The following is a 27,327-nucleotide window of genomic DNA, read 5'->3' on the forward strand; positions in this document are numbered from 1 at the left end:
CTCCAAAAAGATGTATATAGGCCCATGTGTGCTTGTGCCCATACATGTAGATCTACAGTACTATTTTTTCCTTGATCAGGTTACTCCTGAAAAATATTTGAATATGACAAAAGCTGTAAAAAAGGATGAAAGAGGGAGTTCCATTTGCGGCTCAGCAGTAATGAAGCTGACTAGTATCCATGAGGAGGCAGGTTCAATCCCTGGCCTCACTCACGGGGTTAAGGATCTGGCATTGTTGTGAGCTATTGTGCAGGTCACAGATGCTGCTTGGATCCTGTGTTGCTGGTGCTGTGGTGTAGGCCAGCAGCTATAGCTCTGATTCAACCCCTAGGCTAGGAACTTCCATATGTTGCACATGTGGCCCTAAAAAAAAAGGGATGAAGGAAGAAAGGACTATACTTTTTGGTTATGAGGTCTAAATTTATTTGTGCATGAACAATTGACCATTGGGGAACTGTGCCTATGTGTGAATTGCATGCTCTACTCATGCATGACCCAAAGAGAGGTTACTTCAGTTATCCATATAAAGAAACACCTGAAAACAAAGTGTGTTCATTCATAAAGCTGGAAGGTTGCATTCATGTCAGAAATATGTCACATAGAATATTGTCTAAGTCTATGATTAAAACATCCATTCCTGGAGTTCCCCTCGTGGCTCAGTGGTTAACAAATCCGACCAGGAACCATGAGGTTGCGGATTCGATCCCTGGCCTTGTTCAATGGTTTAAGGATCCGGTGTTGCCGTGAGCTATGGTGAAGGTTGCAGACATGGCTTAGATCCTGCGTTGCTGTGGCATAGGCCAGTGGCTACAGTTCCAACTAGACCCCTAGCCTGGGAACCTCCATATGCTGCAGGTGCGGCCCTAGAAAAAGACAAAAAAGACAAAAAAAAAATCCATTCATTTGTTCATTCAAAAATATTTATCAAGAGTCTTCCATGTGCTAGATACTGTCCTAGGTTCTGGAGGTGTATTAATAGACAAAGACAAACATAGCTCTTGCTGGTAAATTTAACAATTGATTTTCCAGAAACAAAACCCTGATTTTTAGTAATTGCCAGTATCAAGCCATACATGTTCTGCATTACTTGACACAGTAAGAACTCAAAAAATGGCAACCGTCATCACCATCATCTTCATATCTTGATCACAATTATAATCAATAGACTTGCTTTGACAACATACTATAAAGAAACTCATAATCTATAGGGGAAATATCTAAGATACATGTTTAGAAGTGTGTGTGTGTTATGTGTTTGTATAAAAAAAATAGAGATGCAGAGAAGGATCTGAAAGGATGCATACTAGATTTTGTATTAGACAGATGTGGTATTGAGGGGAAGTTAGCTAACAAAAGGGGGCTTTTTTCTTTTTTTTTGGCTAAAAATATATACAGTTTTAATTTTATTATTATTATTTTTGGCCCTTTTGCCTTTTTCTAGAGCCACACCCATGGCATATGGATGTTCCCAGGCTAGGAGTCCAATCGGAGCTGCAGCTGCTGGCCTATGCCCCAGCCATAGCAACACAGGATCCAAGCCACGTCTGTGACCTATAACACAGCTCACGGCAATGCCAGATCCTTAACCCACTGAGCAAGGCCAGGGATCGAACCTGCAACCTCATGGTTCCTAGTTGGATTTATTTCCGCAGCACCACAATGGGAACTCCTGAATTTTAAGTTTTAAAGAAACTTCACATTGTCCAGGTTGAACAAGCATAGCTCTCACATGGTGCCAGTCCAACAGTGCTCAAATGCACGGTAGATAAAAGGTGGTTATTATGGGAAAGTCAGCTACCACAATATATGAATCATTGTGGATGGAATCTTTGTTAAATAATTGTTGTTTTCCTAGTGGAAAGTGAATAACTGTTGACAGAAGATTAAGCATAATCAAGACCCTTAATAAGTATTCTAGTTGCTACAGAACAAACCACCCCAAAACAGCCACTTAAAACAATGACAGTGTTTATTTGCTCACAGATTTGCAGTTCTGGTGTGGTAGGGACATCTTGTCTCTTCTCTACTTGGCATGAGGTGGAATACTGGAAGGCTGAAAAGTGGAATTGTCTGAAGTGCACTCACTCATACCTCTGGTGGTTGACTGTTGGCTGGGATGAACATGGAGCTGTGTCTGGAACACCTATATGTGGCCATTTCATGAAGCTGCCCCACAATATGGTGGCTGGGTTCCAAAGGTGAGTATCCCAAGAGAGCCAGGTGGAAGCTCTATCAACTTTTATGACCTAGTCTTACAAGTCACAGAGCATCACTTTTTCTCCAAATTCTCTTAATCAAAACATTGCCCAAGTGCCAGGAGAGGAAAAACAGATTTTATCTTTTGATAGTCAAGTAGAAAGTTCTGTAAGAACATGTAGGACTGGAAATACTAACATGGCTGTTTTTGAAAAATACAACCTTCCCCAGTAAGCCCTCTCCTTTCCAATGTGTTTTGTATCACATACCTGCAGAGCAAATAGGAAAAATAGGAAAATTACCTAGATCTTCTTGGCTGCCCAGGTGAATGTGAGTATTGCAACCTTACTTTTACTCCCCCAAACCATATTCATACACTATGAAAGCTATAAATTCTTCTGTGGGAAACCAAAAGAATTTTATTGTTATATTTCCCATGCTTAGCACAGCGCTGGTTTTTAAGTGAATTTCCCTGTGTACTGTCAATTTATCTTAACCTAAAAGGCAGTGACACATTACAAGGAAGGTAAAAATGTACCTTTGTTGATTGGAATCAGGAAGCTGGTGGGTTTGTATTATTTTTTTGTCTCTAAGCTTCTCAAATACAACAGAAGATAGAGCAGAGAAAAGAGGTTCATGACAATGAATGGTTTGCAATATTTCAAATATTTTTCTTAAAGGCACATTGGTATTCTTACTACCTGCTGGCCACACACTATTCAAGGCTATGTTAAGCCTAGTGTGTTATTTGAAAGTCAGATGCATTTCTCATTTTTCATTAAGGTTTGAGTCAACTCATTCATTTGTATCCCCGAATGTGCATAGCACATATTACCAGTAGACTAATCAACAGGTATGTAGGGGTTACCCAAAGAGTAGCACTAGAAAATTGTCAGAAAACACCCAATTAATGGAGTCTACTAGATTCAAATCTCTTTTTATTTTATGGTATGGCTTATTAGCCCCAAACTAAATGTAAATTAGATCTTCAGGGATTCTAATTAAAAAAAAATACTGTTAATTTTTGTTTCTTTGAACATAACCAAGTTCATTCCTTATTTAACAAGATGCGGTCATCTTGTACCTGAATTCTCCAAAATTAAGCTCCTTTTGGTGATTGACATGTAAAACAAAACAAAACAAACACAAAAAAACAAATGAAAAAAAAAAAAAACAGACTTTCACACTGCCTTTCTAAGTGTGAAAAACAGCTTTTATTCATGGCTGGATACATCGAATTAAATTTTAACAAATTTTTGCCCCCCAGTATTTTTTAGTTTAGATTGTAGACAACTGTGAGACATTTCTTTTAAGTCAACATTTTGTTCTTCACATATTTGTTAAAGACCTGAAACTTTTTCTAGTCTTTTTTTGTCTGATCACTACAAGGCTAAAGTAGCAGAAACAAAACCAAAAACCCCTCAGTGCCTATATCTTCCCTACACTGACAGCATAGATGGAATTAAAATACTGTGGGCTCAAATGTTCATTAATGTCTCTTTGTAGGGAAAATTTACTGATATGCCCAGCTCAGACAGTTATTAAAATTATCAGGAAAATCAACCAAGTTTGTTTTTTTTGTTTGTTTTTGTTTTTATTGAAGTGTTGTTGGCTTGCGATGCTGTGTTAGTTTCAGGTTGACAGAAAAGTGATTCAGTTATACACACATATATATCTACTTTATCAAATTCTTTTCCCTCAAAGGTAAGTACAAAATATTGAGTATAGTTCCCTGTGCTATATATAGCAAGTCCTTGTTGGTAATCTACTTTATATATGGTAGTGTGTATCTCTTAATCGAAAACCCCTAACTTATCCCTCCTTCCTCCCGAGTTTCCCCTTTGGTAACCAGAAGTTTGTTTTCTAAGTCTGTGAGTCTGTTTTTGTTTTGTAACCCTCTGAGCCACAACAGGAACTCCCCTAATTTGTATCACACTGATTGATTTGTGATTATTGAAAAATCCTTGCATTCTTGGAATAAACTCACTTAATCATGGTGTATTATCTGTTTAATGGATTATTAGATTTGGTTTACTAGAAGTTTGCATCTATATTTATCAGTGATATTGTCCTATAACTTTCACGTGTTGTGTGTGTGTGGTATCTTTTGCTGGATTTGGAGTCAGAGTGTTGCTGACCTCATGAGAAGGAGTTAAAAAGTGTTCCTTTCTCTGTAATTTTTGGAAATAATTTTAGAAGGATACGTGTTAACTCTTCTGTAAATATTTGGCAGAAGTTGCCTGGGAAGTTATCTGGACCTGAACTTTTGTTGGAAATTCTTAAATGATACATTCAGTTTTAGTAATTGACTGTTGTTCATGTTTTCTATTTCTTCCTAATTGTCTCAGAAGATTGTCCCTTTCTAAGAACTTGCCCATTTCCTCTAGGTTATCCATTTTATTGGCATATAGTTGCTTGTAGTGGTCTCTTAAGATCCTTTGTATTTTTGTTGTGCCCATTATAACTTCTCCTATTTCATTTCTAATTTTACTGATTTCAGAGCCGTCTCCCTTTTTCCTTAATGAGTCTGGCTAAAGGTTTATCAATTTTATCCATCTTTTCAAAAAACCAGCTTTTAGTTTCATTGATCTTTTCTATTGTTTTTTTTTAAATTTTATTTTTTAAATTATTTCCCAAATACAATTTTTTTTTCTACTGTACAGCATGGTGACCCAGTTACACATACATGGACACATTCTATTTTTCTCACATTATCATGCTCCATCACAAGTGACTAGACATAGTTCCCAGTGCCACAAAGCAGGATCTCATTGCTAATCCATTCCAAAGGCAATAGTTGGCATCCATTAACCCCAAGCGCCCAATCTACCCCACTCCCTCCGCCTTCCCCTTGGCAACCGCAAGTCTATTCTCCAAGTCCATAATTTTCTTTTCTGTGGTAAGGTTAATTGGGGCCATATATTAGATTCCAGATATAAGCGATATCATATGGTATTTGTCTTTCTCTTTCTGATTTAACTTCACTCAGTATAAGAGTCTCTGGTTCCATCCATGTTGCTGCAAATGGCATTATTTTGTTCTTTTTTATGGCTGAGTAGTATTCCATTGTGTGTATATACCACATCTTCCTAATCCAGTCATCTGTCTGTGGACACTTGGGTTGTTTCCATGTCTTGGCTATTGTGAATAGTGCTGCAATGAATGTGCGGATGCATGTGTCTTTTTCAAGGAAAGTTTTGTCCGGATATATGCCCAAGAGTGGGATTGCTGGTTTGTATGGTAGTTCTATGTATAGTTTTCTAAGGTACCTCCATAGTGGATATATCAGGTTACATTCCCACCAACAGTGCAGGAGGGTTCCCTTTTCTCCACACTCCCTCCAGCATTTGTTATCTGTGGACTTATGAATGATGGCCATTCTGACTGGTGTGAGGTGGTATCTCGTGGTAGTTTTGATTTGCATTTCTCTAGTAATCAGGGATGTTGAGCATTTTTTATGTGCTTGTTGGTCATCTGTACATCCTCCTTGAAGAAACACCTATTCAGGTCTTTTGCCCATTTTTCCATTGGGTTGTTGGCTTTTTTGCTGTTGAGTTGTATAAGTTGTTTGTATATTCTAGAGATTAAGCCCTTGTGAGCTACATCATTTGAAACTGTATTCTCCCATTCTGTCAGTTGTCTTTTTGTTTTCAGTTTGGTTTCCTTTGCTGTGCAAAAGCTTGTCAGTTTAATGAGGTCCCATTGGTTTATTTTTGCTTTTATTTCTGTTGCTTTGGTAGACCTGAGGAATCATTTGTAAGGTTGATGTCAGAGAATGTTTTACCATGTTGTCTTCCAGGCATTTGATGGTGTCTTATCTTATATTTAAGTCTTTCAGCCATTTTGAGTTTATTTTGGTGCATGGTGTGAGGGTGTGTTCTAGTTTCATTGATTTGCATGCAGCTGTCCAGGTTTCCCAGCAATACTTGCTGAAAAGACTATCTTTTTCCCATTTTATGCTTGCCTCCTCTGTCAAAGGTTAATTGACCATAGGTGTCTGGGTTTATTTCTGTGTTCTCTATTCTGCTGAATTGGTCTGTATGTCTGTTTTGGTACCAGTACCACACTGTCTTGATGACTGTGGCTTTGTAATATTGCCTGAAGTCTGGGAGAATTATGCCTCCTGCTTGGTTTTTGTTCCTCAGAATTGCTTTGGCAATTCTGGGTCTTTTGTGGTTCCATATAAATGTTTGGATTGTTTGTTCTAGTTCTGTGAAAAATGTCCTGGGTAATTGGATAGGGATTGCATTGAATCTGTAGATTGCTTTGGGTAGTATGGCCATTTTTACAATATTAATTTTTCCCACCCAGGAACATGGAATATCTTTCCATTTTTTTTTTACATCTTCTTTAACTTCCTTGATTACTGTTTTACACTTCTCGGCATATAAGTCCTTTACCTCCTTGGTCAGGTGTTTTCCCAGGTAATTGATTTTTTGGGGTGCAATTATAAAAGCTGTTGTATTTTTGTGTTCCTCTCCTAATATTTCATTGTTAGTATACAAAAATGAGACTGATATCTGAATGTTAATCTTATATCCTGCTTCGATTGCTAAATTTGTTGATCAGTTTAAGTAATTTTTAGGTTGAGTCCTTAGGGTTTTCTATATATAGTATCATGTCATCTGCATACAGTGACAGTTTTACCTCTTCTCTTCCTATTTGAATGATTTTAATTTCTTTTGTTTGTCTGATTGCTGTGGCTAGGACTTCCAATACTATGTTGAGTAACAGTGATGAGAGTGGCGACAAACCTCTTTGTCTTGTTCCAGATTTTAGCGGGAAGGCTTTCAGCTTTTCTCCATTGGGTATTCTATTTGCTGTGGGTTTGTCATCCAGGGCTTTAATTATGTTAAGGAATATTCCCTCTGTACCCACTTTGGTAAGAGTTTTGATCATGAAAGGATGTCGGACTTCGTCATATTCTTTTTCTGCATCTATTGTGATGATCATGTGGTTTTTGACTTTTCTTTTGTTAATGAGGTGTATGGCATCAACTGATTTGCATATATTGAACCATCCTTGTGAACCTGGGATGAATCCCACCTGGTCATGGTGTACTATCTTTTCGATATGTTGTTGGACTCAGCTAAAGTTTTGTTGAGAATTTTTGCGTCTATATTCATCACAGATATTGGCTGATAGTTTTCTTTTTTGGTGTTATCTTTGTCTGATTTTGGAATTAGGATGAAGTTGGCATCATAGAATGTCTTTGGGAGTGTTCCTTCTTCTTCAACCTTTTGAAAAAGTTTAAGGAGGACGGGTATAAGTTCCTCTTTGAATGTTTGGTAGAATTCGCCTGTGAAGCCATCTTGTCCTGGACTTTTATTAGTAGGGAGTGTTTTTATGACATATTCAATTTCATTTCTAGTGGTCGGTCTGTTCAGTTGATCTTTCTTCTTGATTCAGTTTTGTCAGGCTGTAAATCTCTAGAAAGTTGTCCATTTCTTCTACATTGTCAAATTTGTTGGCATACAATTGTTCATAGTATTCATGTATGTTTTTTTATATTTCTATAGTATCTGTTGTGATTTCTTCATCATTTCTTATTTTGTTTATTTGGGTTCTCTCCTCTTCTTGGTGAGTCTAGCCAGAGGTTTGTCAATTTTGTTTACCTTTTCAAAGAACCAGCTCTTGGTTTGATTGATTTTGTCTATTGTTTTTTTTTTGAATCTATTTTATTGATTTCCTCTTTGATCTTTATGATTTCCGTCCTTCTGCTGACTTCAGGTTTTTCTTGTTCTTCTTTTTCTAATTCATTTAGGTGGTGGGTTAAGCTGTCGATTTGAGATTTTTCTTCTTTTTTGAGGAAGGTCTGTATTGCTAAGAACTTCCCTCTGAGCACTGCTTTTGCAGTGTCCCATAGATTTTGAGTGGTTGTGTCTTATCATTTGTCTCAAGGTATTTTTTAATTTCCTTCTTGATTTCCTCATTTACCCATTGGTTTTTAGTAGCATGTTTTTTAGTCTCCAAGTAGTAGGTTTTTTCTCATTTCTTTCCCTGTGGTTGATTTCTAGTTTCATGCCATTGTGGCCAGAGAATATACTTGAAATAATTTCTGTACTCTTAAATTTGTTGAGGTTAGCTTTGTACCCCAATATGCAATCATTTCTTGAGAATGTTCCATATGTACTTGAGAAGAATGTGTATTCTGATTTTTTTTGGATATAATGTCCTGAAAATATTAAGTCTAACTTTTCTATTGTTTCCTTTAGGATCTCTGTTGCTTTATTGATTTTCTGTCTAGAGGATCTGTCCATTGATGTGAGTGATGTGTTAAAGTCTCCTACTATGATTTTATTCCCATCAATTTCTCCTTTTATGTCTGTTAGTATTTGTTGTAGGTGTCTGGGTGCTTCTGTATTATGACATATATATTGATGATTTATAATATCTTCTTCTTGAATGGATAGTGTCCTTCTTATAGCCTTTGTTTTAAAGTCTATTTTGTCTGATATGCATATTGCTACTCCTGCTTTCCTGTCTCGTCCATTGGCATGAAGTGTCTTTTCCCACCCCCTCACTTTCAATTTATATGTATCCTTTTCCCTAAGATGAGTTTCTTGTAGGCAGAAGATTAAAGATTTTTGCTTTCTTATCCAATCTGCCTCTCTGTGTCTTTTGATTGGAGCATTCAGTCCATTGACGTTTAAGGAGATTATTGATAGATATTTATTTATTGCCATTTTAAGCCTTGTTTTCCAGTTGACTCTATGTTTCTCTTTTCTTCTTTTTTGGGTTGGATGGTTTCCATTTATTTTATACTTGAGTATTTTTCTTTTCAGTTTTTGTGAATGTAATATTTGGCTTTCAGTTGAGGTTGCCCTGTTTTTTAAGTATGTTAACACCTTCCTATATCTGCTTACTTTAGCCTGATAATCACATAGGCTCACACACATCATTAAGATTAAAAAAAAATCTATTTTTTCTTACTTCCCTTACCCACATTGCATGATTTTGATGTCTTTTGTTTTATTATTATTAACATCTTCATGTTTGGATCTGTATGCTGGCTTATTTAAGTGACTGCTTTCCAATTGTGATTTCTTCCATCCTTGTTCTTCCTTTTAATTTAGAGAAGCCCTTTCAGTATTTCTTTTAGAATGGGTTTTGTCTTGCTGTACTCTGTCAGCTTTTGCTTGTTGGAGAAATTCTTTATTTTCCCTTCTATTTTAAATGATATTCTTGCTGGATAGAGTATTCTAGGTTGCATTTTTTTTTTCCTTTCGGTGCTTTAAATGTATCTTGCCACTCCCTTCTGGCCTGTAGTGTTTCTGTGGAGAAATCAGCTGATAGCCTTATTGGAGTTCCCTTATAATAACACTTTGCCTTTCTCTTGTTGCCTTTAGAATCCTCTCTTTATCTTCAATTTTTACCATTTTTATTATAATAGTCTTAGTGTGGACCTGTTTGAGTTCAACTTGTTTGGAGCCCTCTGTGCTTCCTGTATCTTGATATCAGTATCCTTTAGATTTGGAAAGTTTTCATCCACCATTTCTTCAAATATATTTTCAATCTCCTTTTCTTTTTCTTCTCCTTCTGGAATTCCTATTATGCGTACATTGGCCCACTTTATATTATCCTATAGGTCTCTTATATTGCTTTCACGTTTTTTTGTTTGGTTTTGTGTCTGTTGTCCTGTTTGGGTGATTTCCATTATTCTATCTTCCAAGTCACTAATTTGTTCCTTTGCATTATTCATTCTGCCCTTTAGTGCCTTTAGTTCAGTTTGTATCTCTGCAAATGAATTTTCTAGTTTATCTTGGCTCCTCATATTTTCTAGCTCCTTTCTGAGGGAATCTGCATTACTGTTCATATCCTCCCTCAATTCCTTCAGCATTTTCACTATCTCCCTTTTGAACTCAAAGTCTGTCAGACTGCAGAGGTCTGTTTCATTGCTGATTGCTTTAGGTGAATTCTCCTGTTGCTTTAACTGGGAATGGTTTCTGAGCTTCTTCATCGTGCTTTGTGACTTTGGGGAAGCCAAATTGTATTGTGGCACAGTCCAGGGTGGTCTGGCAGGACCGGCTCCATGAGGGCGGGGCGCCTGGAGCACAGGAGGGTGCCAGCAGGGCCTGATCTGCACAGATGGGGCCCAGGCACTGGGAAGGAGCACTCAGCTCTCTGAGATCCAGTGTGCAAGCGTGGGCCCAAGGAGTTTTCTATGGTCGCCTGCCCTTCCTCCTCTCCCCTTCTCAACAGTGGCACCTTGCCTCTCCTGAGGGTCCAGACCTTCTCCCAGGTTCCTTCTGCTGTGGCTTTCCACTTCCTAGCCCTTAGCACACTGCTCCCCCTACCAGTAGCACACCACTCCCTAGTTCCTTAGGCTGTCTCCACACCACCAACTCCAACCTGCTCCCCAGGACTGACCTCCTGGGGCTCAGTCTCAGGGCCCAGCCCCTGCTGAGCATCTCAGTCTGTGGTGTCTGTGCTAGTAGTTCAGATGGTCTTTGCATCTCTCACTCTGCTTTTTGGATCTCAGACCTGCTGCTGTGCTTTTCTCGGCTTCTTGGAGTTCCCTCTCACTCAGTTGATCTTTCCATTGGTTAGGAGGCTTCCCTGGGTGTATGTTCCCTTTCTCCTTCACAACTCCCTCATGGGAATGTTAGAACTGTCCTGATTCCTTCTTTCTCGCTCTGTTTTTTCTTTTGTTCTGTACAGTTCTGTCAAGAGTTTCTTGCCCTTTTTGGAGGTTTAAGTTTGGCCAGCATTCAGTCGATGTTCTGTGTGAATCGTTTTACATGTAGATTTGTTGTTTTGATGTGTTTGTGGGAGAGGGTGAGCACCTCCTCTTACTCTTCTGCCATCTTGCCATCCCCCCTACTTGTGGTATCTCTATTGTTTTCTTAGTCTCTATTTTATTTCTCTTCTGATCTTTATGATTTCTATCCTTCAACTAACTTTGGGATTTGTTTGTTCTTTCTCTAGTTGCTTTAGGTGTTTAGATTATTTGAGATTTTTTTGTTTCTGGAGGTAAGCTTGCTATAAACTTCCTTCTTTGAACTGCTTTTGCCACATCCCATAGGTTTTGGATTGACATGTTTTTGTTCTCATTTGTCTCTAGGTATTTATTTCCTCTTTGATTTTTTTCAGTAATCTGCTGGTTATTTAGGAGCGTATTGTTTAGCCTCCCTTTGTTTGCAGTTTTTTTGCAGATTTCTCCTTGCAGTTGGTTTTTAACCTTATAGGTGGAAGAGATGCTTATTATGATTTCAAATTTCCTAAATTTACCAAAGCTTTCTTTGTGGCCCAGCATGTAATCATCTATCCTGGAGATTTTTCCATGTGCTTTTGAAAAGAATGTGTACTCTGCTTCTTCCAGATTGAATTTACTATAAATATCAATTAAGTCCTATGGTCTAGTGCATCATTTAAGGTCTGTGTTTCCTTATTGATTTTGTCTGGATGATGTAAGTAGGGTGCTACGTCCTCCACTCTGTGTGTGTTAATGTCATTCTTTTGTTTTGTATCTGTTAACATTTGCCTTATGTATTGAGGTGTTCCTATGTTGAGTGCATATGTATTTACAATTGTATCTTCTTCTTGGATTGACCATTTGATCATTATGCAGTCTCTTGTAACCTTTATTTTAAAATTTATTTTTTCTGATATAAGTATTGCTACTCTAGTTTTCTTTTGATTTCCATTTGCATGTAATTATTCTATTACCTCACTTTCAGTCTGTGTCTCTAAATATAAAGTGGGTTTCTTATGTTCAGCATATATACAGGTCTTGTTTTTGTGTACATTTAGCCAGTCTGTCTCTTTGTGGAACATTTAATATAGTTACTTAAAGTAATTAGTGATTTGTATGTTCTTATTACTATATTGTTAATTGTTTGGACTTATTTTTGTAGGTCTTTTTTTCCCCCTCTACTCTTTGATTTTCTTCCCCTGTAGATTTGATGACTATCTTTAGTACTGTGTTTGATTCCTTTTTCTTTTTTGCGTATATATTAATAGATTTTTAGTTTGCAGTTACTATGAGGTTTTGGCATAGCAGTCTTTATAATAATATACATGATTATTTTAAGTTGCTGGTCACTTAATTTCAAATGCATTTTAAATTCTTGCATTTGTACTCTCCTCCTTTAATGATTACTGCTTTTGATATCATATTTGTGGATGATTTCCTACCTTTACTGTATGTTTGCCTTTACCATGAGCTTTCCCTTTTCTTTCTTTCTTTTCTTTCCTTCCTTCCTTTCCTTCCTTTCTTTCTTCTGCAGCATTGATTTCCACAATAGGTTCTGACCATCTGTTTGCAACCTTAGTTCTGCATGCTACAGGATGGTAGTTTTCTTGCTTCTGGTGTCTTCCTGGTGGTGGTAAGGAAGTCTAGAGGCTTGTGTAGGCTTCTCAGTGGGAGGGGGTGGGGAGTGCTTGGTTTTGGTCCTCTAGTGGGCAGGGCCAGGTCAAGGGGCATATCTAGAGGTGGCCGTAGCCTTAAGAAGGCTTTAGGCAGCCTATCTGCTACTGAGTGGTACTGTGCTCCTGCCCTATTGGTTGTTTGGCCTCAGTCATCCTAGCACTTGAGCCCACAAGTTGTTGGGTGGGATCAAGTCTTAGTGTTATGATCCAAGCAAGATGTCCACCTCCAGGAAAGTTCATGCAGATGAATATTCCCCACTATTTCTGCCACTAGCTTTTATGAACCCAGAGATAGCCACCACCTCCTCTCCAGGAGACCTTCTAAGACCAGCAGGTAGGTCTGGGCCAGGCTCCTATGAAGTCACTGCTTGTGTGCTGGGACATTTTGTGAGAGATTCTGTGCATGTTCCCTCTAGGAACAGTTCCTGCACTCAAGTCCTGCTGGCCTTCAAAGCCACATGCTCTGGGGGCTCTTCCTCCCAATGCCAGACCCTCAGAATGGGGAGCCTGACGTGGGGCTCAGAATTCTATCTTCTATAGGAGAATTTCTCTGATATAATTGTTCTCATTTGTGGGTCTCCCACCCAGATGGTATGGGATTTGTTATATCATGAGGGCACCTCTTATACCATCTTGTTGTTTCTTCTTTGCTTTTTTGGGTGTAGAATATGTTTGGGGTGGTTCTAGTCTTTTTTATTGATGATTTTTCAGCAGTTATTTGTGATTTTGGTATTGTCATAGGAGGAGGTGAGCTCAAGGTCGTTCTACTCCACCATCTTGTCTCCTCCCCTGAGTCCAAGCTTTTGTTCAACCAGGTTGTTCTTCAGTTCACCTAGGGAAATGTCTATAAAATACTGATTATTACAGGCCAAATATGAGGCTAAGGAATCTATAGTCCCCAAAAGATCCCCTTATGATTCTGAATGTCAGCACAAGTGGGAGTGACTGACCTAGAATATTTGTTAATTCTTAAAGTAACTTTTATGAGGTAAGATATTTTGGTAGATTTCTTGTAGCACAGGACAAAGTGATATTATGTTTGAATTTCTGATTTTATTACATTTTACAATAGGAATCCGGGTTTACCCTAAATTTTTAGATATGGACTCACTTTACAGTAGAAGCTACACCTTTAAAAAAAAAATTCCAGTTCATAAATTTCACCATTTCTCTATGTGGGCTAAAATTTTATATATATATATATATATATATATAAATATATAAATATTTATATATTTATATATATATATATAATCTTTCTTTTTAGGGCCACACCTGTGGCATATGGAGGTTCCCAGGCTAGGGATCTAATCAGAGCTGTAGCCACCAGCCTATGCCAAGCCACAGCAACGTGGGATCCAAGCTGCATCTATGACCTACACCACAGCTCACAGCACTGCCAGATCCTTAACCCACTGAGCGAGGCCAGGGATTGAACCCTGCATCCTCATGGATTCCAGTCAGGTTGGTTAACCACTGAGCCACGAAGGGAACGCCCTAAAATATATTTTATATGTTGTGTAGTAATTATTATTATATAATTATATTATTATCATCATTATTATTTGGTAAAATTTTTCTTTTAGATATTTAGGCGCCTTTAGCTCATGGAATAAATGAACAACTTCAAACAATTATGAAGAATATGAATGGGGTATGCCTCATAAAAGTAGAATTTTTTAATAGAGAGCTACAAAGGATAAATAAAATTTCTACAGATATAGAAAACAGAATAAACAAAGGCACACATACTTGAAGTCATCTAGCATATTCAAAGACTGGTGACTAGCTCAGTGTAGCCAGGGTACATGATATATGGGAAATATCTATGGCTTAAAATATTCACTCTTCAGTGATGGGGGGCAAAGAATTCTATCTTGGTTCTATTCCCAGTTCTCTGGAGTGACTTTTTCAGGAAATGGGTTAAGATGGATTCTGAGGGTGTATCTGGCTCCAAGGTTGATTAGGGCTCAACTATGGGCAGAGGAAGGGGCAAAAGAGAATCAAGGTATTTTCCATTCCTAGTCTATCTGTATGATGTAAATTTTGGGCATGTGTTCTTGATTTTAGTGTTTTCTTTCACTCCTTCCATATACATTCAATGTCTTTGTCCTGCTCTTGATTTTCTCATTGTGTATCATAGATTATATATTGAGGTCCTTAAAGGATTCGTGAAATGCTGACCCTCCGACAAGATATTTTGCTTTTGGCTTCCATTCTAATCTTATTGGTGGGCACTATGGTAGAACTTCGCTGGAACTTACTGAAGTGGTGAGAGCCATATGAATTCAACACAGTATTCACCTCTCAGTTTCTGAACCAGCCATCAAGTCAAAGAGATGATGGAATAACTCAATCTGAGTTGCTGCATTTATGCATTTCCACTTTAAAGCTGATGGAGCACTGGCATATTTTACTGCAGAAGAAAAAGAGCTAACATAGAAATTAGATCCTACTTCAGGTTTTACCAAGAAAGTTTACACTGATTATCAAAGCACTTGTATTATTATACATGTAAATATTGACTGATCTAATGATTTTTCAATTTTCTGGCTTTCAGAAACAAATTCAAATTCTTTATGTGCTTCAAGGAAATTTTAAAATGCATATTTACCTCTTAGTAACTGTAATTTATATGAAAGTTTTTTTTTTTTTTGGTTATGACCTGTATTTTTGGTTATATCTGGCTATCTCATTTGGACAGAATATAAAGACTCTTCATTAATGCTAATACAAAAAGTATTAGCATGTGTTTTCACTTCTAAGACTTTCTTGGGGCTACATTTTAGCACTTTAAAATCTGGCTGTGTGCACTGTAAATTCTGTGAACATTTCATGTAAGATTTTCCCTGTCTTTTCTGTCTTCCACTTCCTCATTATCAAAATGCTGTTATTAAATCTATGCTGCTGCTTGGCCATTTTAGAATTGAGGAAATGAGGAAAATGCATATGTGGAGGATTGATGACTTTTTTTAATTTTGCCAAAAGAAAGAATGAAAACATGTTAAGACAGAAGAATAACTTTGACTGATTTCCAAACCATACCTCCTTCTTCCTCTGCATTTTGAACATGGCTCCATGTCCATCTGACAGCTCAAAGTTGGTGATGACTTTGCCGCAGTGTCTAAAGAAGGATAAGAAGATGTTTCAGGTGCCTTAAAATGACTTTATTTCCAATATTTTAACATTGCTTTAGTAAGCTAAAGAGGTTAAAATCAGTCAGTGGTGCTTGAGGGAACACTTACCTAGTGCTTAAGTTAAAAAGCTTAGAAAGTTAAATCTAGGGCGAATTTTAAAGGTTATCCAGTTTTTCCAAAGCTTTGGATGGGGACCTTGTCCTCTAAGAAACTTTTTCCAGCTTTAGGTCCAGAGTTCTGCTCATCCTGATGATTATATGAAGCCCTTAGACAGTTCCTGAGCCATTACTTTTGACCTTAAGATAGCAACTTTAAGCCAAGTTAAATTTTCTAGATGCCATAGACAGGTAAGTTGCTTCATGCTTGGCAAATATAACAGATAGTTGCGAGTGACACAGGGTACACAGTTCAAACCTCAGTTCTGCCACATCTTAGATTTGTGACTGGTCAAGTTATTCAGTATCTCTGAGCCTTATTTATTCAAGTCCTTCAAAAAACCATTAGTGTAAAATAAGGCTTGCACATATAGAATATGCCTGCACTAGCCTGGATGCTGAGTATATGGTGCTAAACAAAACAGACATAGTTCTTGTTCTCAGAACTTAGCTCATGAGAATATGAAGATTATCTGCCGATGACAACTCAGGGGATGAGTTCTCTGTTAGGGATCGCCCAGGCTTGGAAAGGGGGCATACCGAAGGCATAACTGTTGGATAAATTCTGTCTTCCTGAGTATTAAGAATGACTAGGGGTAAACAAATAGTCACAAGTGCCTTAACCCTCATCCCTGTAAAACAGAGACACACCTATGTTGCTGGATTATAGTTAAGAAACAGACAGTGAATATGACACAACAGGACTGTGCCTAGCAGGTCAGCATTGGGCCAGAAAATATATACTGAATAGGAAACATCCTAGAGAGTGGGGATGCAAAAATGAGTAGGATGCTGTCTCTGTCTTAGAAGCCTGAGGTCTACCTCTAGCTCAGTAGGCTTCCTCTGTTATTGTTCCTATCCCAGTGAATGTACCTGCCTGTTCCAATATCTGAATCTTGAGACCATAAGCTTAGTGAGGTCAAGAATGCATCTCTTTTAGCCACTGTTGTATCTTCAATGCTAAGCAGTTCCTAGCAGACCTTTGCTATTCATCTTTATCCCCTTTGGCAGATGTAGTCAGTTCCCTGCCACATCATCTTTCCCTTATCTTTTCAGCTTACACCTGCCCAAGCTCCAGCTATTCTCCCTGCTGCATTTCTTTCCCTGAAGGTTTTCTTTGGCTGGTGAGGCCCACTTAGCTCAACACATGGTGGAGGGAGCTGGGAAGGCAGGGGAATTAAGCCCCACCCCATCTGTTCTCAGCAGTGTGGGGTAGTTGATGGATAAATATGTCCACTCCTGGTCCCTGGGGCAACTCTAAGGCATGTCCCCTATACTGGCTCCAAGCTCCCCCTAAAGGATTTAGTTCTGGTTACTTCATAGTGATAACTCACTTGATAATTTACCCTCCCTTCCTATCTTACTTTCCCCACCTCCTTACCAGTGATTCCTGCAACTCCCAAGGAAACCACTTACACTTGAATCCTTGTCTCAAGGTCTACACAAGGCTCCAAGTCTCTATCCTACATTTAGGGAATTCTGCCTATAAAGAGCCTATCTCTCATGACAAGAAATGGAAAAGGTCCGATATACTTTCGGCCAGAGGTGGGCACATGACCATCAGGCATGCCCATCTCCATACTCTCTAGATTGGAAACTAACCTCAGGAAGAAGCAGTAAATTGCCAGAATTGGTTCTGTTGACAAATGGCATCAGAGACAACAATTTGACTGGTATCCTCCAGCATCCAGTGTCAGTGGCACCTGTGGCACAACCCAAGACATCAAACATGGCTTCACCTACTTGGAGATTTTTGACCACAGCTCCTTCCCTTGCTGTCCCCAACCTGGTTCTTTGGTCCTCTCAGAGACTGATTCTCTGATCTCTTCAGCATCTTTTGTGATGGAATTGTTTCTCGCCAATAGGTCAGGGTTGGTTTCTGTAGCTTGGAACTCTGAAAGTTGTCTGTGTCAGTCAGGAGAGAGGCAGGAAGATACTCCTCTAGGTCTTTCAAGCAGATGGGATTTAATACAGGTACTTGCTAAAAGAGTGATGGAAAAGTTGGAAAGCCAAACAGGGAGAAATAAGGCAGCTCACAGGTTAGTAATAACTGGAACCTGCTATCACCACTAGAGCTGGAAGGGCGGGAGAGGAAGGATGCCCATTGTCTGACAGGAGCTAGAAACCACTAAGGGCTACCTAGAGGGGTAAGAGTGGGATCCAGGATCCGAAGCTCAGAGGAAGGAGGGGATGAAGGGAGAGAAAGAAAGAAAGATCTGGTTTTTTAACCACCCTCTAATTTTACACCATACATCCCATAAGTTTTAAGTAACCACTAGAAGCTAGAGGACAAGGGAAAATGTAATACACAGCAAATCAGAGGAAGACCTGGAAATAGACCTGAAAGCCAATAGGCGGTTGGCAAGCACATGTGGTAGGAGCTCAGATACCTTTGTGGCTGAATGAGTGAAGAGGATAACCAAGGAGAAGGTTGGGATGAAAATCTTGTGCTGTATCAACTCTTGAAAGAATTAGGAGGATTCCCCGTAAGAAGCAGCAGTCAGAGATAGAAGGAAAATGAGGCAAAGAGCAGTGTTCCCATTTCATGGCTCTGAAGCAATCAACTCTGCTAGACTCCTAACTGGACTTCCACCTAAGAAAGAGACTTATGAATTATTCACTGAGCCTAGACAGGAGACTCGGAGCGTGTATGCAGGAGCTTTGGGTATCAGTGCTCCTAATCCAGGCTATTCCCTGGTCTATTTGGCTTATTAAGGGAGGATAACAGTGCTTGCCAGCTGCAGTGGGCAAGGCGAGAAGCAATGGATAATGAAGATTTTTAAATACCTGACAAAACAGAGAGGGGTGTCGCAGCAGGAATCTTAATTGATTACCTAGAGACAAGCATGTTCTCTCTCACAGTTTGAATTTATGGGATTGTCCTAGATGACTTCCATGAATAAATGGAATGTAATCTCTTTGTTAGTGGCAGTGCATAAGAGGAGACAAAGGTCTGTGTTTGCATTTGTGAGAGGGAAGATGCTATCTATAATGGAAAGGGCATACATTTACGATTCAAGGAACCTCATTTTAAGCTCAGCTCTGCTGCTTAGGAACCTTGTGATTTGATTTTTTTGCCTGCCTATCTGTCTGTCTATCTATCTATCTATTTTTTAATGGCTGCACTCGCAGCATATGGAAATTCCCAGACTATGGATTGAATCTGACCTGTAGCTGCACAACTCACCATGCCAGGCTAGGGATCAAACCTGTATCTCCTTCAGCTGCCTGAGCTACAGCAGTATGGATACTTAACCCACTGCAGGAACTCTAAGCCTTGTGATTTTAGACATATTTGAAACTGAACTCCCATTTCTTCATCTTTAAAATTGGAATCATAATAATAATTCCTAGAATTACAATGTTTATGATTACATGGATGAAGCTTCTTAGCCCAAAGCCAGCACAGAAAGGGACACTTTATAAATATTTGTTCCCTCCCTCAACCTCCCTTTTTTTCAATCATAGCTCTAACCTAGAGGAAAACAAAAGTGAGAAAGTAAAATACTTTCTAGAAAAATTGGCTAGGGTGAATTCATTTTACAGGAACATGTTTAAAGAAATTAAAACCCAAAACTCAGTGTTCCTGTTTATTAACAGCGCCAAAATATTAAAGCACCAAAATCCATGGACATTATAAGGCCAAGGCTATTACTCAGGATTTCAGATGTTCTTAAAACAAAAACCAAAAAAACTCATCTGTACTTATTTTGTTTCTTAAAAAAATCCTCACTTCCTGTGGCTGCCATAAAACATATGTTCATTTATATTTTGTGGTAGTTTCATATTCAGGAGGTGTCTTGGTGTTTCTGTGATTCAAGCAAGGAATCTCTGTGACTTTACCACCCTGTTTCTTCTTGACACAGCTGGAAATATCGCCTCAAGGCCCCTTGCTAAGGAGCTGGGCTAATACCACGGGTCAGCGGCAGCCAGGAGGGGTTCTGGGGTTGCCAAGTTACAGTACAAAACACAAGACCCCTACATCTCCCTCTGGGTTTCTGAAGCAGCTGTCTCAAGCTCAGCTATTGAAATTTCAGTTCCTTCACTGAAATTCAAACACATCTGTCCCCTAGACAGGAAAATGCTTAATAAAGTGACTTCCTCCATGCTGGCTAGTCCTATGGTTTTATTCAGCCCTTAAAAAGAGTGTGGGGGCTGAATACCACAAGGGAGCCTGTCCAGGGATGGAGGCAAACCCTAGGGATGGGTCATGGGGGAAGAGTGCCAGCCAGCACTGTTACCTGGGGGTGCTGTCAGGGTACTCATCACTTGGCTTGGCTTTGAAACATCATCTGGAGCGCAGACAAAATCAAGTCTCACTTAAGCTTCATCCTTGCATGGGCAACCTTCCACCCTCCCTCTCATCCTTCTAGCTCTTCACTGGCACAATCTTTTAATCTATTTAATTACAAAGCAGCCATAGGGGTATTTGTCACTTTATTTATATATCAGTCAGGTGCCTTCAAATATCAATTTTTGTCATGACCTTCTGGCTTAGAAAATATGATTTCAAACCAAAATGTATTTTTTTAAGGGACGGTTGCAGTGTCAAGCCACACATAACCCATGTCCTAGGAGGTAGAGATCAAAAAGGAAGGATCTGCCCATGAATTTTTAGGATTAGGTTGCTAATCCTTATCCTGAAACTAAGTACATTTCCAGACAGAAAAAGAACCTTCCCTGGGGATGGGAGAACCTTCCCTGTGGGGTGGCAAGCTCAAGGAGAGCAGCTTCTCCCTTCCTACCATTGTCCCCAGCAGTGCCAACCCCATGGTGGACCCCTAGACCCTGAGGCCTCTCGTGGAAGTTGGTGCTCTGGAACCCCAGCAGCAGCTCCTGGTCCCTTGAGTGTCTGACTCACTCGGTCATTTATGACGGTAACCAAATGGCCATAGTTACTCATGTCCTGTTCTTTCAGGACTATTTTAAACATATTTAGTCATTCATTTTAAAATGTAATTCTTCATTCTAAATAGGATGCCACCTCTCATCACTTCCTATTATGGTAAAGATTTATGTCATATCCCTCTACCCTTCCTCTATCCTTCCTGTTTGTCATCCTTACAGTTTTCAATATTTTGCATTATCTGACAATAGAATACTCACTATTGAGCTAAGGAACCTATTATCATTGCTTCCTTTCTTATTCAATTATTATTTTTTCCTAAAGCTATTACTCATGTTTTGAAAAAAGTACTGTCTTCTCTGTACATGTTGTCTTCTCAGTCCCTCTGAGAGCCCATAATATTCAAGGCACTATTTTTAACCTATTATGTAGTGTAATGTATTTAATTTTTTAAATAACTATGAGGTAGGTATGCTCTGATCTACAATTTACAGATGGGAAACATGAAGCACAGAGAGGCCGACTATCTGGTATAGGATCACAGTGGCAGAAGCAGGATTTGAACCCAGTCAGTCTGGCTTCTGTATCCACATTCCCCAACTCAAGTGACATAGCCTTTGATAAAATTTTCCACACAAGCAAATTTATCAGATAAGCACTTGATTCATTTTTTTTCTAATAGTTCTTTCTCCTGTATGTCCTTGTCCTCTAGTTGTCACCTGGATTGCCTGTTTACTACACCTGTGCCCACTGTCATAGTAGGACTTACTATTGTCCAGGGAATTTCCTCTATCTCCTTTCTGTACTGATCGCTCCTTTTCTGGCTATCACTTCTTCCTTCCTGGTTTACCTCATTGCCTAAGGGGGAGCCATCCTTTAGAAGACTTCTTGAGAAAAGGGGCATGGGAGACAAATACATTTTAGATCTTAAATGTCAGAAAACGTTTGTATTCTAGTTTTATAGCTCTAGGTATAGCTTTTATGGCCTCTCATCCTTGACTTTTTATATATGACCTGTCTTCTTCTCTGGCTTGAAACTTTTACTATCTTCCTGGTATTCTGAAATTTTACAAGATAGATCTTTTCTTATTTATTGTGTTGGTGCTCAACAGGCCTTTTTAGTCTGGACCATTAGTGTTCTGCAGGTCCAGAAAATGTTCTCGTAATATTTCTCTTGATATTTTTCTCTTCTGGACCCTATCATTCTGATAAGATATTGGGCCTCCTAGATCGGCCTTCCAGTTTCATCTTTTTCTATTTTTTAAAAGGTTTTTGAAATGTTATCTTCTTTTCTAAATGTTTTACAAATGTATAATATACATATAAATATATATTTGTATGTGTAATTTTAGGTCTTACATACAAATTTGTAAGAATGATTTCTTATCCTAATAATTTCTGCTTATTCTTTCTTAATAGCATCCTCACCTTTTTTTAACAGTAGCTGATCTTCTCTTTCTGAAGTCATTAAATATGATTTAAAAAAATTTTTCTTTTTAGTGTGTCATCCTTTTCGAGTTTCCTTTCCTCGTCACTTTTGTTTTGATGTCTTTAACTTGTATTTTGGAGGCTTTCTTCAAGTTGTCAAACAATCCTTGGCTTTCTGTTTACACTTTGAAAGGTTTAAAAAATGCTGATTGGAAGTTCCATGTGGTTGGATTTGGCTCATCGACTGTAAAGTGTGTTGTAGAATAATTGGGTGATGAGTTGGCTTTTTTATTGAAAAGCTTCTATAAGGACCTATTGGGTTTTCACTAGGTATGAGAGGTATTTATTTGTGTAAAATTATATTGAAGTTTTGAGAAGATTGAGAATTTCTATTATAGCAGCACAAACAGCTAAGTATTTGGGTTTTCACTTTAAGGTAAAGCTGTTTGATTCATGCTGACCTGTTCTCAAGGTTCACTTTCTACCCCTAATCAGCTTTACAAATTCTTTTCCTAAAGGAAGACTGTTTTTTTTTTTTCTTTCCCCCTGGGATTTCTTATTTATTTATTCATTTTTTAATTGTTATTTCCCCAATACAATTTTTTTTCTGCTGTACAGCATGGTAACCCAGTTACACATACATGTATATATATATTTTTTCTCCCATTATCATGCTCCATCATAAGTGACCAGACATAGTTCTCAGTGCTACACAGCAGGATCTCATTTCTAATCCATTCCAAAAGCAATAGTTTGCATCTACTAACCCCAAGCTCCCAATCCATCGCACTCCCTCCCCCTCCCCCTTGGCAACCACAAGTCTATTCTTCAAGTCCATGATTTTATTTTCTGTAGAAAGGTTCATTTGCGTTGTATATTAGATTCTAGATATAAGTGATATCAGGCAAAACATTCTCTGACATCAACCTTACAAATGTTTTCTCAGGTCTACCAAAGCAACAGAAATAAAAGCAAAAATAAACCAATGGGACCTCATCAAACTGACAAGCTTTTGCACAGCAAAGGAAACCAAACTGAAAACAAAAAGACAACTGACAGAATGGGAGAATATACGGGCTTAGTCTCTAAAATATATAAGCAACTTATACGCTCAACAGCAAAAAAGTGAACAACCCATTGAAAAATGGGCAAAAGACCTGAATAGACATTTCTCCAAGGAAGATGTACAGATGGCCAACAAGCACATGAAAAAATGCTCAACATCCCTGATTACTAGATAAATTCAAATCAAAACTACCATGAGATACCACCTCACACCAGTCAGAATGGCCATCATTCATAAGTCCACAGATAACAAATGCTGGAGGGAGTGTGGAGAAAAGGGAACCCTCCTGCACTGTTGGTGGGAATGTAACCTGATATATCCACTATGGAGGTACCTTAGAAAACTATACATAGAACTACCATACAAACCAGCAATCCCACTCTTGGGCATATATCCGGACAAAACTTTCCTTGAAAAAGACACATGCATCCGCACATTCATTGCAGCACTATTCACAATAGCCAAGACATGGAAACAACCCAAGTGTCCATAGACAGATGACTGGATTAGGAAGATGTGGTATATACACACAATGGAATACTACTCAGCCATAAAAACAAAATAATGCCATTTGCAGCAACATGGATGGAACTAGAGACTCTTATACTGAGCGAAGTAAGTCAGAAAGACAAATGCCATATGATATCACTAAGTAAAGACTGTTGTAGCCAGAAGAAGAATCATTCATTATTCAGTTCGTGCCACATACCCAAACATCAATTGTTGAGTTAAAAACTTTAATAGTTATGTGATAGCTATTGATAAATTTGACTTCTGGACTGGTGCCAAGTTACGTATAATCCTAACTTCTTAAACATGTATACTGCATGTATATCTATTCTACTCATTAAGATAATTAAATTTATCTTGAAGTATATCAGTCTCCTTGTTTCAGTGACTCTGCCGAAACCACATGTTTATGTATTTTTTTTTTTTTTTTTGCTTTTTAGGGCCACACTTGCGGCATAGGGAAGTTCCCAGGCTCGGGGTTGAAGGGGAGCTACAGCTGCCAGCCTATGCCATAGCCATTGCAATGTGAGATCCAAGTCATGTCTGCAACCTACACCACAGCTAATAGCAATGCCGGATCATTAACCCACTGAGCGAGGCCAGGGATTGAATGCGTATCCTCATAGATACTAGTTGGGTTCATTACCACTGAGCCTCAATGGGAACTCCTATTTATCCTCTTGATGAGCAAGCGTGAGATTTTCTGCATATTGGAAAAGTCACACTAGAATGTCCTGTCTATTGACTTTCAATTTAATGCTCTAGACCTCTTGGTAAACATATTGTTGGGAGTTCCTCCCAAAACCCTTCAGTGCTATAGAAACGTGGTAGTTATAGATATAGCTGGATCCTTAAATGTGATTTCCTTTATGCAGAATCAAATACTTGATTTCTGATATTATCCTAAGTAGGTCTCCTAGCAGCATTTAATGTACTGGATTGCTCTTTACCTCTTGAAGCTTCCCTGGACACGCCTTCTCCTGATTTTGTTTCTATCTCCTATCTTGTTGGCACTCTTTTCTTTGTTTGGTCCATCTCCTTAACTTGCCCTCTAATGTAACAGTGCTTTATGATCCTGTATTCACATCTTTGGTTTGCCAGGTTTCTGCAGATGATTCCATCTAGTCCATATTTTTAGGCAATGACTTTGAGACCTTTACCTTTTAACTATGTTTTATCCCTAGGACCCCTGACTAGTTGCCTACTTAGCATCTTCACACAGATTTTAAATAGACATCTAATGCCTAGCATGACCAGTAGAAATCTACCCTGCTACTGTACACATCCTAACTGCCCCTTACCTACCTCTTTCTTCCCGTTTTGGAAAATGTCACAAAGATTCAGCCACATGCTCAAACCCTAAATCTGACAATCATCATTGATTCTTCTCTTTCACTTAATCCACAAAAGCCATTTATTTACAAACACTGTTGGTTCTACTCCCATAATCACCTTGAATCTGTCCAGTTCTCTGCATTTCCATGACTCTTACCCTAGACAAAGACATCATGAACTTTCTTCTGGGCTATTCCAAGAGCTTCTTACCTGGGATCCCTGCTTCCAGTCTTGTACATAGCAACCATAGTAAACTTTTTAGAAGCACAGAATCAGAGCATGCTATTACTTAAAATCCTCAAAAAGTCTTTGTGATTTACAGAACCATACATGTTCTAGCTCTTCTTGACCAGGCCTTCATTTTGTTCCTCACAGCACCAATCTCCTTCCTTCTGTAGACTCTTTGAACCAGCTCCTCCTCTGCCTAGCATGAGCTTCTCTTTCATTCTCACAGGGCAAATTCTATATTCTCACCTCATCTAAAAACTCACCTTCTCAGAGACTCCCTCCATAGGCACCCACCTTGAGTACCTGTTAAGTCATTTTCTTTCTAACCAGTTTAATTTTATTGGTAACACTTATCAATGTCTGATATTTTTCTTATTGACTTGTTTGTTTATTGTCTGTCTAGCCTCCCAGCACTCCTTGAGAGAAGCAACCTGATCAATCTCATTCAACTAGTCTCCTCAGTGTCTGGAACTACCAAAAAAAAAAAAAAAGGCACTCAATGCCTATACATTGAATGAATGGGTTAACAGATGGGTGGAAGACACCTTAGAATCCATCTAGTCCAACTTCTTCATTTTTAGAGGTGAGAAAACCATAGATTATATCAGCTTGCCAAAGATGATATAGTTATAAGGCTATTTGGCCTGTTGTTTTCAATTTGTTCATTGTTATTGTGACCTCAACTACCTCCCAAAGCAACTGTCTAATTATACTCTTGGGTCCAGCAATTTCATCAGTTCATGTTCTCACCCTAGGGTCCTGCCTTGTCAGTACTGTCCACCCAAGGGTGCTATGGAGAGAAGCCAACTATATACATTTTTTTTGTGTCAATTACCATTCACACTGGTCATATTTTTCCTAGGACAGTTATAAGCTTTGTTTATAAACTTAGAGAACTAACTTTTTAGCTCCTCTCCTGGTGACCCACTATAAACTCACTTTTTACCAAATCAGGTACTTGATAGTGTTTATGTATAATGTTATGTATGTATAAATCTACTTTGTTATGCTAGTGACCCAGGTCACATGGTAGTTATGGGTTTTGTAGAAAGAGCTTTGCCTTGAGAAGTCTGCTTTTCATCCATTTCTGTTACTCATAAGCTGTCCGATCTAAGGCAAGTCCTTAATAGTCTAAGCTTCAATTTTGTAGTCTGTTCACTTTGCCATGAGCAGGAAAAACAACAGCAGCAAAAGCCAAAAATAAAACAACTTAATCTCTTTTCTCTCTCTTCCCTTCCTTACTTGGAATAATAAATATGAAAATTCACTTCACAGGAATTAAATAAACTCATTAATGATACAGTTAGTTGGATTAAATGGACTCATGAATGTGAAGATTCTGTTAAGTCCAAGATGCATTACAGTTATAAGAGATTACATGTAAAGGATCGCTCATATTTATCAGTATCTAATGTATTAAACATCCATCACTAATTGTGATTTTGGTAACATCCTGTTACATGTCAAACTTTCAAAACAACTATCTTCTTATCCAGTATACCTCTGAATAATGATTTTAATTATTCTTTTTAATTCAAGTCTTATGTTCACTTTAATCCAAATGGCATAAAAACAAAATGGAATGTTCCTCCCTTTCACCTCAAATGCCACAAGTAAAAGACCCAGGCATAAACAGCATTAGATTGCTATTTTTAGTTACTACTACTCCTACTCCTCATAATAGCTAACAGAATAATTGTTTAGTCCTTGACTATGACTCTGACATTGTTGTCAACACTTTATGTATTAGCTCATTTTGATGGTCACAGTAATCCTGTGGCTCAAGTGTTACTGTCATCCTCATGATATGTGAGCCATATAATAGCTGGGAAGATTTGGGAAGCTATTTGCCTATGTCGCTCAGGCAGATTGGCTCCTAAGTTCACATTCTTTGTCAACCCATCTGGGACACCTTTCCATTTCAGTATATTGAGACCTACTGAGTAATTCTAGTACCTATAGAACACTTGATTGTATGATGTATCTTCTTTATCAACCCCCAATTAATGACAATTTTTATTCTCTTCAGACTTTTCATTATTAGAAATAAACTGC

The 27,327-nt window shown here is 38.4% G+C and overlaps 1 long non-coding RNA gene across 5 annotated transcripts in view; it reads left to right on the forward strand.

The window, feature by feature from the left end:
- The window catches only part of LOC125120032 (uncharacterized), a 164,523-nt gene extending 137,895 nt beyond the window's left edge, over positions 1-26,628 (forward strand). For 2 of the 5 annotated variants that reach the window (XR_007133232.1, XR_007133234.1), the window contains exons 9-10: positions 1,984-2,198; positions 25,676-26,628. This is a non-coding gene — a long non-coding RNA (uncharacterized LOC125120032). Of the gene's footprint in view, positions 1-1,983; positions 2,199-23,079; positions 23,112-25,675 lie in introns of those variants that run through there. The other 3 variants (XR_007133230.1, XR_007133231.1, XR_007133233.1) reach the window with 3 other exon arrangements.
- Positions 26,629-27,327: the final 699 nt, after the last annotated feature.

This window comes from Phacochoerus africanus, chromosome 2, assembly GCF_016906955.1.
Source record: "Phacochoerus africanus isolate WHEZ1 chromosome 2, ROS_Pafr_v1, whole genome shotgun sequence".
Classification (NCBI taxonomy): Eukaryota; Metazoa; Chordata; class Mammalia; order Artiodactyla; family Suidae; genus Phacochoerus; species Phacochoerus africanus.